The sequence below is a fragment of the Hylobates moloch genome, unplaced genomic scaffold (genome assembly GCF_009828535.3).
Source record: "Hylobates moloch isolate HMO894 unplaced genomic scaffold, HMol_V3 SCAFFOLD_4, whole genome shotgun sequence".
In the NCBI taxonomy this organism is placed as follows: Eukaryota; Metazoa; Chordata; class Mammalia; order Primates; family Hylobatidae; genus Hylobates; species Hylobates moloch.
This window is the reverse complement of record NW_026652279.1, coordinates 7,392,591-7,404,698: the sequence shown is the minus strand read 5'-3', so window position 1 is coordinate 7,404,698 and position 12,108 is coordinate 7,392,591. Positions and strand designations below refer to the sequence as shown.

The 12,108-nt window shown below is 41.3% G+C and overlaps 1 protein-coding gene and 1 pseudogene across 12 annotated transcripts in view; one reads left to right on the top strand and one right to left on the bottom strand.

The window, feature by feature from the left end:
- MAGI1 (membrane associated guanylate kinase, WW and PDZ domain containing 1) overlaps positions 1-12,108 on the top strand; it is a 685,843-nt gene that overhangs the window by 354,702 nt on the left and 319,033 nt on the right. The gene's annotated exons all lie outside the window — the stretch shown is intronic.
- On the bottom strand, positions 2,062-3,231 carry LOC116466633 (interleukin enhancer-binding factor 2-like; annotated as a pseudogene).

Here is a 12,108-nt window from a genome sequence, read left to right as displayed (position 1 = left end):
AAAACCTTTTTTTAAGGTACCATGTGTCCTAAATATACTCTCAGGATATCACTTGAAAAGAAAAAGAAAAAAAAAAGTTGTATATTTAGTGCTGTTTTTCACTAAAAAAATTCAGCATTTTTTAAAAAGCATTTAAAAACATTTCTGTTAAGACTTTCTTTGAAAGTGTCAGAAAGCCAACTCCAACTAGCTACAGCAATAACAGTGTGACAGTGTATCAGGAGTGGGGTTTTTAAGCTAAGAGTGTGTCACCAGGACTCAGCCCTTCTCTGTCCCTTGGTTTTTCTCTTCCTCTGTATTCATTTGATTCTCAAGGAAGATATTTGCCTGTGTAAGCAAATAGACTCCATGTAGTCTACGCTACATTTGCAGTGGAAATTAAACCTTTATTTCCTATCCTTCCAACAAAGTCCCTGATTTAAGTCGCATTGGCTGATTTGGGCCCAGTGAGTCCTTTCGTTCCAGCCGCTCCTGTTGCTGTGGTGGGCAGAGCTGGATTGTGTGCAGCTCTTGTGCCAAGGAGTAGGGTCAACCTCATTGAAACAACATGTGCTGAGCGGGGGAAGGGGCACGGGATACAGATCCCCAGAAGAAAATAGAGGTGCTGCGGCCAGAAGCAGCAGAAATGTATGCCTGGCGGGTAAAAATGACAGGTATCCCATATACTTGCCCTTAGCTTGCTGGCTTGTGAAAAACCTTTTTTCCTGTGAATTGAATTAAAAAGATTTCAGTTAATTGACCTTCTAGTTAGTTAAGTTGCAGCTAATTAGGTTAGTTAGATGACTAGTTGCTGATGGAGTAAATAAATGGACACTTGGCACAAAAATAAAGTTAACAGGTCCTGACATTTCCCTATGGGAAGCAATTGAGAGGGAGGATTCCAAGATGACTTTGAATATTCCAGACGATGTAACTGTAACCAGACCAGGAGTTTTCCGTGTCTGTGGGCTTCTCCACTAGGGGGATGGTGTGTCTTTTGCCTTGATGTCACTGTGACCTGGCACACAGTTAATTCTGAAGGATATTTTATTATTGTAGAACTAGGAGATTGGAGTGGTTTTTTATTTTTATTTACTTTGGGTCATTAACTGAAATAGGGAGCAAAGGACAAAATGTAGGTTTAGGAAAGAAGATACTGGGTGCGAATTTGAAGGTGAAGTATATTTGAGCTGCTGGTGGGACACTTTGGTAGAATTGAGCAGTTAGGAACATGGAACTCAGGTCTGTTTTATTGTATCCTGGGGAAATCCAAACTTGTCTTTATTGTGGTTCAAAACAGAACTTACTTTGATAAAAGCTAAGGCATATTTCCTCGTGAGAGGCAGTAAGGTGGAATGCTTTATCAAGTAAAAAGGCTGTTCAAGGGAAGTGCTCCTGGAGCATTTGTTTTCCCTTGAAGAGACTGATATCTGGGTTTCAGAAGGACTGTGTTTCCAGATGTTTCCATTTGTGAGTGTCGAGTTGCATTAGATGCCAGATTTAATGACGTAACATCACATTGCTTCAGTGAGGACAGTTTGGGGCACAAAAATCATAGTCAAGGAAAATTTACATTTGCTTCTCTTGCAGTCTGTTTTTCCAGAGTAGGGATAGTGTAGAAAAATAAAGGTAGAAACAGAGCTAGCAGCATCGATAGCTTCTTACTCAGTAGTTCTCAAGTCAGTGCCTCTCTGATTTGGAATAAATATTTTTAATGTGTTCCCTTTATTATCCTAATATGAGATGAATAGATAATGCATCCTGTGAAGTATTAGTTAAGAGAGGGGTTTTCAGGAGATGGGGATTCTACAATATTAGGAAAATATGTTGGTATCCTCCTTCATTGTAGATGTATGGCATAGGTCATAATACCATTCATCTATAATGAAGGAGGATACCAACATTTGATACTGGCTGCTAAGCCAATGTCAAAACCCAGTGGAATGACACTGCTGTAGAGTTTATTTCCCTTCCTGCTATCTTCCCTACCCCAGGGAAATGTCTGCCACCTTATAAAGCACAGTAGCACCTAGCTTAAGCCTCAGTCTTCCCCCTTGGGTAGGAAAGGGAGTGAAGGGAAGGTCACTCTTGAGTTTCCATGCTTTCTTCTTCCTCTCCTTGAAGTGATTCTTCTGTCTTCTCTTCTTCTTCCCTTTCCTTTTTCTCTAATGACTCCTGTAAGCCTTTTCTAAAGGTGTTAGTGTCACTCCATCCCAGGTAGATATTTCAGAAGTAAGATGGCTGGCATCACCCTTCCTGGCCAAGGATCTTCCTAAAGCCACCATGTGAGAGGATTCAGACCAGAGTCTGGGCTGTGTAGCAGACTATGTCCTGCTGTTCTAGGGTCATGACTGTGTGTACTCTGAAGTTGCCACTCTCACAGGGGTCAGTGATACCCATGGACCCTGGCAGGAACAGTCCTGCGCCCAGAATCTGCAAGCAACACCTGTGTGCAGTGTTTAGGGCAAAAGACTGTCTGTTGGGGTTACCACAGCATAATGACTTACTAGGCCTAGGATCCAGGGTGTGAGGGGCTCAAAGCCAGGAAAACGAAACCCTCAAGTCCTTCAGTAGTCTGATGATAACTTTTTAACTGTGAACTGAGAACCATTTTCCTTGAACCAGTGGGCATGCTGAATGGCTGCTAAGGCACTCTGGAATACCTTGATATCCAAATGGAGTTCTGGGTCCAGTTTTGGAAGATTGGGTGGTACTGTTGTAATGACAGTCTTCACTGTAGCATCGGAAGAACTGATTTCCAACTGAGTTTCATCAGCTTGGTCGGCATGGTCAAAACTTCAGAAGGATCCTGTGCTCTCAGGCTTCCCCTGACTTTCTTTCCCAGGGCAGCAACAGCTTCCAGCCTTGGCAGAATCTTGTGTATTACCAGCGGGGCAGATGCACTGTGGCCTGCAGTGACCGTTCTCTTTTTATAGGATCCCACCTATCCAACTTCTTCAATTTGCACTTCAGATGTCCCTGGAGCCACAGATTTTCAATCACATTGTTTATTTTTGTCCCCAGGGAAAGGTAAGTGGCCTGCTCAGCAGAATCAGGAGCTGGGTCCTGATTGCTCTTCAGCAAGGCCTCACTGAAGGAAGTTGCATCAGGTGTTGGCTTGACCCAGGGGAAGGCCATTTCACACAAATAGAAATCGAACAGGATATGTGGTGCAGAGGGCCTGAGCTCTCCTCCTGAGCCTCTTCTGGGGCCCAAGTGTCCACCACAACCATGACCTTTGTCACTCTTCATGGTGCCTTAAATTCCAGATGGAAGCCGCATCAATCACCCCTTCCTCCCCTGCCCTCCTCTCTTTTAAAATCTTGAGACAATGGTCTTGCTGTGTTATTCAGGCTGGTCTTAAACTCCTGGACTCGTGCGATCCTCCTGCCTCAGCCTCTCAAGGTAGCTTGGATTTCAGGTGCATGCCGCCATGCCTGGAGATTCTTCATTTCTAATTAACTCCCGAGTGATGTCAGTACTGCTGTTCCGCGACCACATTTTGAATAGCAAGACTTTGTAGGACTTAATGAAGTAGCGAGATGCTTGCACCTATACATGGAATCACTGTGAATGTTTCAGCTATAAAAGCAACTGCTACAGATTCGTCGAATGGGCTACTGTAAACCAGAAATGACCTTGCTGTTGGAGATTCAATATTCCAAAATGATAACTCTTAGTAAAGTTACAAAGAAAAAGTAGCAGTTTCCTCTAAATTTGCATGGTTTAGTGTGTGATGTGTATTAAAACTATAAAAAACATACTGTGCATTTATTTTTATGTGAAACGAAGGAAGGTTCTTGGCTCAGATGCTTGGCATTTCACTTCCTGTCCACTGAGACAGTCCTAAGTCACGCATGCCATAGCACAATTCATTGAGAGATTCTGCCTGTTAAATCCCAGTTTTGGTGTCCAGTTGCTGCAACAATCCCCTTCCTCTCTGCATTTAGAAAACACCCTACAGGGCCGGGCACGGTGGCTCATGCCTGTAATCCTAGCACTTTGGGAGGCTGAGGTGGGAGTATCATGAGGTCAGGAGATTGAGACCATCCTGGCTAACACAGTGAAAACCTGTCTCTACTAAAAATAAAAAAAATTAGCCGGGTGTGGTGGTGCGCGCCTGCAGTCCCAGCTACTCGGAAGGCTGAGGCAGGAGAATCGCTTGAATCCAGGAGGCAGAAGTTGCAGTGAGCCGAGATCATGTCACTGCACTCCACCTGGTGACAGCGAGACTCTGCCAAAAACAAAACAAACAAAAAAAAAACAAACACCCTACAGATTTCCAAAATGCCCAGAGGAGAGATACCATCTATGGAGAACCCCCAAACCCAAAGGCCAGTGAATGGGAACAGGCCATAAGATGACTCATAGGTGTGATACGACTGCTCTTAGTTTGTTCAAACGAATTGTCCCCAGAGCCAGGGGCCAAAGAAAATCAAGTAAAGAGTCACAGTTATTGCACAGAACATGACAGCAGAGCCGTACAGTCTTGCCGGAGGTGTTTTTTCTGCTGTTCACTTTGTTTCCCTAGCAATTGGGGAAAAAGTTTCTATGGCCATATTTGCAGCTGACAGATTTGTTTTTGCACCATGCTGCGAGAGGGTGTTAAGTGGAGGCCTGTGAAGAATCTGAAGCAAATGGAGATAATTTTCAGGGGAAAAAAAACATGTCTAACTTCCTAGTAACCACAGACTAAATTGTGTTTTTCCAGCTTAGTTTCTGTCTCTCTCAGTAGCCCTTGAGTGTCAGAGACCACTGGCATTCTTCCAGGACTAAAAAGGCAAGAGAGCAGTTATTCAGACCAACATACTCCTCTGAAGTTCATTTGTACTTTGTAGTTTTCCTGAAAGCCTTATTTTTACTAAAATAGAAACTGATGGAAATGATCGAATGAAAATAGCAATATGTAGGGTGAGTTTTATTGATTGAATCAAAAGGTGTATTTATTTGCTACTTCTAAATTAACATGACCACCTCAGATAGTTTCTTAACTGAAAATATTTTAGTCCCTAGACAAGCTACATTCTTCGACATTGTGTGTAATACAAAATATATATGAGATGGATTTTTCCGCTTTTGATATCAAACAGTTTTTATAACACTGGAATGTGAAAATGATATATTCATTAGAGGCTGTTTGAAAACTAAGTTTAAAATTTGAGGAAAAAGTTAAAATGTAAACAAAGCTATGTGTAATTCTACCACCCAGAAATGACAAGTATTAACTGGAATTTTCTCCTAATCTTTTTTTTTTTTTTTTAATGAAGAAATATACAAGCATGTGCTCACATTTTAACAAAATTCGAATAGTTTCACTACTTTTATATGCTGGTATTTTCACTTCTGTTATGCAGTATGCATCTTAATGGTACTAATTTTCAGCACTTTTTTATTAATGGAAAATTTTGAGATAATTGTGGATTCATAGGCAGTTTTATGAAGTAATACAGTGAGAGCCCTTCTACACTTAGTTTGGTTTCCTCCAGCGGTATAATTTTCCAAAACTATAGTATAATATTGCAATCAGGATATTGACATTAATACAGTCTTTCGGGCCAAACATGATGGCTCATGCCTGTAATCCTAGCACTTTGGAAGACTGATTCTGGTGGATCACTTGAGCCCAGGAGTTCGAGACCAGCCTGAGCAACATAGCAAAATCTCATCTCTACCCAAAAAAAAAAAAAAATTAGCTAGGTGTGGTGGCATGTACCCGTGGTCCCAAATGCTTGAGAAGCTGAGGTTAGTGGATTGCTTGAGCCTGGGAGGTTGAGGCTACAGTGAGCTGAGATTGTGGCTACAGTGAGCTGAGATTGTGGCACTGCGCTCTTGCCTGGGTGACAGAGGAGGACTCTGTCTCAAAAAACAAAACTAAAAAAATCCTACCAAGTGTAATCAGATTTCCCCAGTTTTACTTATACTTATTTGTGCATATGTGTGTATTTAGATGTATACACAATTTTATCACCCATGTAGGTTCATATATCTACAACCACAGTCAAGATATTGATCAGTGCTAATACCACCAAAATCCCTTCTATAGCCACACCCGTCTCTCCCTTGGCCCCCTTCAAACTCCTGACAACCACTAATCTGTCTTCAATTTCTGAAACTTGGTCCTATCAGAAATTTTATATTAATGGAATATGTAATCTTGATTGCCGAGGAGTATTTCATGGTATGTGTGTACCACAGTTTAACCACTTACCTGTTGAAGGACATCTTGGCATCTTGGCATCTTGGCTGATTCTGGTTTTTAGTTACTACACACAAAGCTGTTATGAACGCTGGCATACAGGTGGTGGTTGTAGTTGTTTTTTTAATTTAAATTTTCCTTTTTCTGGGATAAATGTCCAAGAGTACAATTGTTGGTTGAATATTTAGTTTTTCTTTTTTTTTTTTTTTTGAGATAGTCTCTATTGCTCAGGCTGGAATCCAGCGACATGATCATAGCTCACTGTAGCCTCAGATTTCTGGGCTCAAACAGTCCTCCTGCCCCAGCCTCCTGAGTAGCTGGGACTACAGGTGTACGCCATCCATCCTGGATAATTAAATTTTTTTTTTTTTTTTTTGTAGAGATGGGCTGTCTCTAGGTTGCCCGGGCTGGTATCAAACTCCTGGGCTCAAGCGATCCGCCTTCCTTGGCCTCTCAAAGTGCTGCAGTTACGTGACTGTGAGTTTTCTTATGAAACTACTTGCCACAGTGGCTATACTATTTTACATCTCACCAGCAGTATGAGCCTAATCCAGATTTTTCACATCCTTGCCAGCATTTGGTGGTGTCACTATTTTCATTTCATCCATTCTGATAGGTGTGAAGTGCTCTCATTGTGGTTTAAATTTGCACTTTCCTAAGGCTGAATGATGTTGAGCATCTTTTCATGTGCTTGCCATATATATATATATATATATCTATATCCTATTCAGTCAGATGTCTTTTCAGGTCTTTTGCCCATTTTCTAATTGGTTTGTCTGTTTTTTCAATATTGACTTTGGAGAATTCTTTATAGGTTCTAGATACTTGTTCTTTGTCACCTATGTGATTTGCATGTATTTTCTCTCAGCCTATAGCTTGTCTTTTTTTTTTTCTTTTTTTTTAATAAGTCTTTATTTTTTTAGAGCCGTTTTAGGTTCACAGCAAAATTCAGAGACATGTCTGCAGGTATCCCATATACTCCCTACCCCCATACGTGCACAGCCTCCCACATTATCAACATCCCCCATGAGAGTGATGCTTTCATTACAGTTGGAGAACCTACACTGACACATCATTATCACCCAAAATCCATTGTGGACATTAGGGTTACCTCTTGATGACATAAATCACATAGCTCTATGGGTTTAGATAAATTCATAATGACATGTATCCACCATTGTATACCAGGGGTCCCCACCCCCCAGGCCACACACCGGTACTGGTCTGTGGCCTGTCAGGAACTGGGCTGCACAGCTGGAGGTGAGCAGCAGCAAGCAAGCATGACTCCCTGAGCTGTGCCTTCTGTCAGATCATCATTGACATTAGATTCTCATAAAAGTGTGAACCTTATTGTGAACTGTGCATGTGGGGGATCTAGGATGTGCACTCTTTATGAGAATCTAATGCCTAATGATCTGAGGTGGAACAGTTTCATCCCGAAACTATCGCCTCCCCTGTCCCCATCCATTGGAAAAATTATCTTCCATGAAACCGGTCCCTGGTGCCAAAAAGTTTGGGGACCGCTGTCATACACAGTATTTTCACTGCCCTGAAAATCCTCTGTGTTCTGCCTGTTACTGTTCTTTTTTCATTCTCTTCATGTGGGCTTTCACAGAGTGAAAGTTTTAAATTTTGATTCGATTCAATTTTCCTTGAGTGGATCACACTTTTGGTGTCATGCCTAGTAACTTTTTCTCTGGCCCTATATCCTAAAGATTTTTTTCTTAAGTTTCTTCCTAAAAGTTGTATAGTTTTACATTTTAGATTTAAGTGCATGAGCCGTGCCAAATAAATGTGGTGTGAGAGATAAAGGTCACAATTGACTAGTGTAAAGTGTGAGAGGCAGGTCAATGCTCCTTTCTTGGCCTGTGGATGGCCACTTGCTGTAGCTCCATTTGTTGAAAGACTATATCCTTCCTTTGCTGAATGCTTTTTGAACTTCTATCAAGAATCAGTTAGGCATATTTTAGGTCTATTTCTGGGTTCTACATTCTTCTTCCCTTGATCTAGGTCTCTTTCCCTTTGCCAGTACCACAGTCTTGATTACTATGGTTAAATGATGAGCCTTAAAATTGGGCAGAGTGATTCCTCCCACTTCCTTCTTTGTAAGGAGTATTTTTGCTAGTCAAGGGCTGGGCTGCTTGTTGTTACTGGGTCTCCTTTTCTGGCTTTGCATGCCCACCTGTGATGTTACTTTTGAATCTTGGATTCATTTTCTAGGTTTCTCTCCAGACGGGTTTTTGTTTTACTAAAGGAAATAAATTCCTCTTTTCCAGGGAATTTTTTCTTTTTTCCTCTGAGCTAACCCTAGAAGTTAAAATTATTGATGTGAATGATGTTATTTTTTGCCCCCTTAAACCTGCCAAACTTAGCTGGACAAAGTAACAGGTGTGTGTAATCCTAGCTATTCAGGAGGCTGAGGTGGGAGGATAGCTTGAAGTCACAAGTTCAAGATCGGCCTGGGCAACCTAGCGAGACCTCATCTTTTAATTAATAAAAAAACCCCAAAAAACCAAAAAAAGCCAAAACTCTTATTAAACATCTTGCTATGAGCTTGTTCTGCTTTTGTATCATCTACTCACTTGGGCATGTAATTCTTAAGTTCTTTTCATTTTGTTCAAATTTAGCTGTATGATTGAGAACGGGGATGAAGATATGGAAAGTACTTGTTATCTATGAGTGCTTTGTTCAAAAGCAAGATGGCTTTGCACTGAGTCTCAGTAAACTTGAACATAAATAGAAGTGCAGAGGGTCTGCTAGTATTTATTTAAACAGAAAGTTTTCAGGGGTTATCTTCTATGGAAAATGTTTCTAAACAGTGTGACAGCCAAACGATAGGGTAAATTGTAATGTCTGTCCCAGTTGGATATATAAACATATGAAGTGCTTTTTTCTTAAAAATGTTTGGGTGGTTCATTTAGAGTAAAAAATGATATAACTCACATTCTAAAATAATGATAGGATAAAATAAGGATTTTATCTTTCAGTGTCATTTAGGTGCTTTGTTACTTTCCAGGGACTCTCGTGAGAAATGGAATTATGGGCGTAGCTTATTTGGGGCAGATGTTTCTAGATTGTGGTCTATAAATGAGACCCAGGTCTTTGGAAGAGAGCGGGAATAGATTCAGGGAGAAAGGATTTAGAATTATTCTTGGTGTCATAAATAATGAAGTGGCTGCGCTTAAGTAACTATAATGGCATTTTAGCCAGTAGACAAAATAGTACCTAAGCCCTGTTTTCAAAGTCCCTGAGACACTAATGCACAGATGATAAATCAAAATTCAAGAATGTAGGTGCTTTGTCCCTAAGCCCCACTACAGATATTGATTAAGTAGGTCTGGATCTGTGGACCTGTGGAGAACTCCTTTGCCAGAATGGCTTAAAAACTAAAGTAGGCCAAAATCAATTCTTCATCTTCCCAACACCCAAACTAAAATACTGAATCTTTCCATCCCATTACGAGAAAAACTCATACTATACGTTTTTGACTTGCCTGGGAGGATAATTCTAGTATGTGTGCCTGATTGTCCCATAATTGCTGTTATTATTATGATTTTAATAATTATTAAAATATCATATCATTATTGTATTATTTTAAGTGCTGTCTGGGCATGGTGGCTCAGGCCAGGTGTTGAGGCTCACCCCTGTAATCCTAGCACTTTGGAAGGCTGAGGCCGGAGGATCACTTGAGTTCAGGAGTTCAAGACCAGCCTGAACAACTTAGCAAGACCTTGTCTCTACTAAAAATTAAAAAAATAAAAATTAACCAGGTATGGTGGTGTGTGCTTGTAGTCCCAGCTCCTCAGGAGACTGAGGCAAGAGGATCACTTGAGCCCAGGAGGTTGAGATTCTGTGAGCTATGATGCGCCACTGTTCTCCAGCCTGGGCAACAGAGCAAGAGGCTGTCTCTAAATTAATACATCAATCAATTGATCAATCAATAAGCTCTCCTTCACAAGAGCTCCCCTGTTTGAATGATAAATGGTATGGTCACCATAGTCTTATCATTTTCAAATCAGAGACAGATCAAAAAGAAGGAATGAATGACCTGCAAGAGATGGTGCCGTATAGCTTGTTGAAGACCTGCTGAGGGCTGCTATCCCTTGGTGGCTCTAGGCTGAGATGAGGATGGGGTAGGGCATTGGAATCCATGGGAGATGCTAGACCCATGCTACCTAATGTCATGGAAGAATAGAAAATGTACAAAGAAAAAAGTGAGAGCGGTAAGGCCTTTGTCTATAGGATGCTGTCCCAGCTTTCTTGTCCCCATACTTAGAAGGGAAAAAGTTTTGGGATCAAAGAGAGAGAGAACTAATCTTTCTACCCTCTAAGTAAGGACCCTGTATGCCTTCATCCCACTTAAGAAGTAAGCCTGAAATATGAGTTATTTGGCCATACCCTGGTCCTACAGTAGTCCTAGTCTTTGCTGCCACCCAAGCCAGCTTCATGGAAACTAGGCCATATTGGCATGCAAGACCGAGAGTACTTTTTTAAATAAACGTGCCCTAGATTTGTTCTAGTTTATAGGAAAAATAAAAATAATTTGCAAACCAGCAACAATCATTAACACAATTTTTGGTGACATTTCCCCCTACCCGTGTTGGAAAACAGTGGGTTTGAAAACCGCCGACCAAGAGTCGTGGGCCTCGAGTCACAGGCAGCGTGCAGAACCTCCTGAGTATGCTCCCTATATCTGGTTCTGTGGTTCTGTGCCCTGGTCTGTCGTTCTCCTTTCTTCTTGATAGCCTTTCTTTCCATGGGCTTTTTTTTTTGTTTTTTTTCCAGAGACAGAGTCTTGCTCTGTCACCTAGGCTGGAGTGCAGTGGCATGATCTTGGCTCACTGCAACTTCTGCCTTCTGGGTTCAAGGAATGCTTGTGCCTCAGCCTCCCAAAGTGCTGGAATTACAGATGGGAGCCACCGTCCCCGGCCCCAGGGGCATCTCGATTAAGCAATAGGAATGCAGTTAAGGAAGTGATGAAATTTATCAAAGAATCCTTAGGAAATGTCAGCTATAGCTCTTATCACCATGGCTGTCTGTAAAAGGGTGGTCCTGAGATGCAGTAGTCACTGAGTGCTGGATTTTAAGTCCCGTCTCACTGTATGGAATTCATATGTCAAACACAATGAAAATGAAGCGTATTTGTGACAGTTGAGTATGAGACTTTTATTTTGTTTTTTTTTTGAGCTAAGGAAGTAGGCAGGTAAAGAGAAAACCTTCACTGCAGAATTGACACACTGTAGAGGAAAATTGCTTTGTCTGTCCAAAGACATGCTTAGCTGACGAGAAATTAAACAACATGATTGAGGAGGAAAACCTGAATAAGTGGAACAGGGAAGTAAAAAAGGATTCTGTCACTATTTACGCCCATTATTCAAGTTGGAAGATGGGATGATTCTTAATTATTCATTTGGGTGTCAATGCAGATAGAAAATCACCATCATAGAAGGATACATTAAAATGAGTAAGAGATTTTCAAAATTCACAGAATAAGTATGTGTGGAATTTTGCAGGTTTTCAGGAGCCTGTTGAGTTCCAGGGTAGGAGAGAGATGTCACGCCAAATGACAGTTTTCTTGTTCAAGGAGCGTGAACACAACAGGCTGACAAAATTTGAAAAGAGCAGTGCTGATGAGCAAAAGGAAAGAGAAGAAAGGACGGCCCTGGGCTTCCTGTCCTCAGTGAGGCAAGCTGTGGGTTAGTGTCAGTTAACCAGATATGAGTGTGCTTGCAGGAGTGTGGCGTGGACTGGAGGAGGTGCCAGTCACCTACTCCCTGACATGATCTCTTCCCTCCACCCAGGGCCAGTGGACATCTGTATGTATGTTTCCCTTAATCCCATTATGTTTTTACTTGATGCCAAGTAGCTCTTTTGTTTTGTTAGCCACAAAGCTTGATTTAATTTATCCGTTTGCAGAGTAGATACTTAAGAAA